Source organism: Cebus imitator, unplaced genomic scaffold, assembly GCF_001604975.1.
Source record: "Cebus imitator isolate Cc_AM_T3 unplaced genomic scaffold, Cebus_imitator-1.0 Scaffold102, whole genome shotgun sequence".
In the NCBI taxonomy this organism is placed as follows: Eukaryota; Metazoa; Chordata; class Mammalia; order Primates; family Cebidae; genus Cebus; species Cebus imitator.
The window spans coordinates 3,376,667-3,380,363 of NW_016107417.1; the positions used below are offsets into that span (position 1 = coordinate 3,376,667).

Genomic DNA, 3,697 nt, shown 5'->3' on the forward strand with positions numbered 1-3,697 from the left:
GCTCACTGCAACCTCCACCTCCTGGGTTCAAGTAATTCTGCCTCAGCATCCAGGGTAGCTGGGATTATAGTGTGTGTCACCATACTCGGCTGATTTTTGTATTTTTAGTAGAGATGGTGTTTCACCATGTTGGTCAGGCTGTTCTCAAACTCCTGACCTCAGGTGATCCGCCTTGGCCTCCCAAAGTGCTGAGATTAGAGGTGTGAGCCACCCCACTCAGCCCAATGATTTGTTGATTCACTTCTTCAACATTCCCTAAGTTCTTAGTCTGTAGCAGGCCCTGGACCTGGGGCCGAGAACAGGGAGTCAAATTAGATTAGGGCTGTGAAAGAAGCCACTCTCAAACCTAGAGGTTTATGACACAAACAATCATTTATTTTCTTACCATTTTGCAGTTTGGGCAAGGCCTTGTGGGAACAGCTCTTCTCATGCCTCCACCTCCACCCTTGGAGCTGGACGACCCTTCGAAGATGGTGCACTCTAACGGCGGCTGTCAAGTTGATGCTGACTAGAGCTATTTATTTATTTATTTATTTATACTCCCCCAGCCAATTGGCTAGAGATTTTTACTTACTATTTTTTTCATTTTTGAACTTTATCTCCCCTCGGGGGTATGCTGTTCCTGGAGGTACTGCAACGCTAGGTGGATGTGTGGAGTGGATGAGGCAAGCTCCATCTCTTAGTTCCAAAAATCCATTTAATATTGTGTCCTCAAATAGAAGACATATCAGATATTAAACTGATAAGAACATATGCAGATATTATGCTTGATCTTACCCAAAAGACTGAGAATGGAGCTTTGATTCTCTTCCACATGGACCTCCCCACAGGACTGGTTGGGCTTCCTCACAGCATGGTAGCTGAATTCCAAGAGAAGAAAACTGAAGCTCCTAGTTCTGTCTTAAAGGGTAAGCCCAGAATTGGCACAGCATCATTTCCACCATATTCTGCTGGTTCAAAGCCAGCCATAGGCCAAATCCAGAATTAAGGGGGTGGAGAAGTAAACCCCATCTTTTTATGAGGGAAGGGACAGGAATTTATGAGCATTTATAATCCACAAACCTAACTAGGAGTACAATTTTATGCTGCTTGGATTGAGGAGTTGACTGATTGGTTGGATAATTGACTGTTTGGGTTTGATTGACACAATCTAAGGATTCTTTCTCATTATATCTTGTTTCCCCATGGTGGGCCTTTTCCGGGGGAACTGACACTGCAGAAAAGTGGCCTTGTCCCACTTTCTCTCACTCACTCCTCCCAAGAAATAGAGAAGAGACTTTTCTTGGTGAAGTTGTTAGGAGAAACTAGGTATGGGACCCAAAGTGAGGTCAGAGGCAGCTCTCAATTCTGGAGGTGGGGCTGGGACACCAGACCAAATTGAGGACTTGCTAAAACACAGATGTGGGTGGAGGCAGCTTTCCATAAGACACACCCACCCGTGTGCCATGTTAGTTTACCATTGCCATGGCAACACCTGGAAATTACTGTCCCTTTCCATGTTAATGACCTAATGACTCAGAAGTTATCGCCCTATTTCTAGAAATTTCTGCATAATCTGCTCCTTAATTTGCATACAATAACAAGTGGGTATAAATATGACTGCAGAACTGCCTCTGAGCTGCTACTCAGGGTAGCCCTGGTCTGCAAGGACGTGCATCTGCTGCTGCTTTGCACTGCCACTTCAATAAAGTTGCTGTCTAGCCGGGCACGGTGGCTCCCACCTGTAATCCCAGCACTTTGGGAGGCTGAGGTGGGTGGATTACGAGGTCAAGAGATTGAGACCATCCTGGCCAACATGGTGAAACCCCATCTCTACTAAAAATACAAAAATTAGCCAGGCATGGTGGCATGCATCTGTGGTCCCAGCTACTCAGGAGGTTGAGGTGGAAAAATCGCTTGAACCCAGGAGGTGGAGGTTGCAGTGAGCAGAGATCATGCCACTGCACTCCAGCCTGGCAACAGAGCAAGACTCCGTCTCAAAAAAAAAAAAAAATGTTGCTGTCTAACAGCACTGGCTCACCCTTGAATTCCTTCCTGGACAACACCAAGAACCCTCCCTGGCTAACCCCCAATTTGGGGGCTTGCCTACCCTACATCAAAAGGAGGAGAAACCTTTGGGAGCAAAGTGGATAAGTCTGTCCAACTCAGAGAAGGGTACAGGGACTTCAAGTGGTATTTTCTCAACAACTCCATTGGTTACAAAAGAAATATTTTTATTTTTATCCTCTGTTCCTCAGATGGTATAAACTTGAGCAGGGAAGGACAGGGTATTTTGTTGTATGCCCTATAAAAATCTTGCTCTATGCCAGGTGCAGTGGCTCACACCTGTAATCCCAGCACTTTGGGAGGCCAAGGTGGGCTGATCATGAGGTCAGGAGTTCAAGACCACCCTGGCCAACATAGTGAAATCCCCATCTCTACCAAAAATACAAAAATTAGCCTGGCATGGTGGCGTGTGCCTGTAAGAGAATCGCCTGAACCCAGGAGGCTGAGGTTGCAGTGAGCCAAGATCATGCTGCTGCACTCTAGCATGGGCAACAGAGTGAGACTTTATCACACACACAAAAAAAAAACCTTGCTCTAAATCTGTCACATGCTTGGTGCTCAATAAAAACATGTTGCTGGGCGCAGTGGCTCACACCTGTAATCCTAGCACTTTGGGAGGCCGAGGTGGGCGGATCACCTGAGGTCAGGAGTTCAAGACCAGCCTGGCCATCATGATGAAACCCCATCTTAAAAATAAATAAATAAATAAATAAATAATAAAAACATGTTAAATGTTAATTAAAAGAATGCCGACATCAGGTATGAGAGGTTTTCTTGCTCTAGGGAGATTTTTCAAGCAATCACTATGTCAACAGACATAGATGTTTCCCTTTCTTCATATGTTGAAGATCAGGGATCCAAACTTACTTGAAAAGCTAAAGAGGCACCATTTGTCCCCATTGGAACAGCAGGTTTTGCAGCAATTGTTGCATATGGATTATACAGACAGAAGAGCACGATAATGTCCCTTCCTCTGATCCACATGCGTGTGGCAGCCCAAGGCTTTGTTGCAGGAGCAGTGACCATTGGTATGGGCTATTCCATGTGTTGGGAATTCTGGGCAAAACCTAAGCCTTAGAAGAGGAGATGCTGTCTTGGTCTTGTTGGAGGAGCTCACTTCAGTTAAACATCTCATTATTGAAGTTACTATTCTTGTGGAAAATAAACTATTTGAGTGGGTTTAGATGGTAACACAGCATTTTGAATATTGGCTTCCTTTCCTGCAGGCTTGATTTGCCCAGTGACTAAATTACTGGTGACTAGTTTATTAGCTAGGTCATTCAAAGAAATCAAGTTAGCATAAAAGAAACACGTCGCCTAAATAAATGAACTTGACGGTGTTGAAATGTCCACCTTCTTAAACTGTTAAGATGGCCGGGCGCGGTAGCTCACGCCTGTAATTCCAGCACTTTGGGAGGCCGAGGCGGGTGGATCACAAGGTCAAGAGATCGAGAACATCCTGGTCAACGTGGTGAAATCCCATCTCTACTAAAAATACAAAAAATTAGCTGGGCACAGTGGCAAGTGCCTGTAATCCTAGCTACTCAGGAGGCCAAGGCAGGAGAATTGCCTGAACCCAGGAGGCGGAGGCTGCGGTGAGCCGAGATCACGCCCTTGCACTCCAGCCTGGGTAACAAGAGTGAAACTCCGT

At 45.6% G+C, this 3,697-nt stretch overlaps 1 non-coding gene and 1 pseudogene across 1 annotated transcript; one reads left to right on the forward strand and one right to left on the reverse strand.

Moving 5' to 3' along the window:
• Positions 1-606: 606 nt before the first annotated feature.
• Positions 607-797, reverse strand: LOC119472492. The gene has a single exon (XR_005201644.1). It is a non-coding gene; the product is annotated as a U2 spliceosomal RNA (small nuclear RNA).
• A 1,916-nt stretch (positions 798-2,713) lies between these two features.
• Positions 2,714-3,371, forward strand: LOC108310248 (annotated as a pseudogene).
• The last annotated feature ends 326 nt before the right edge of the window (positions 3,372-3,697 follow it).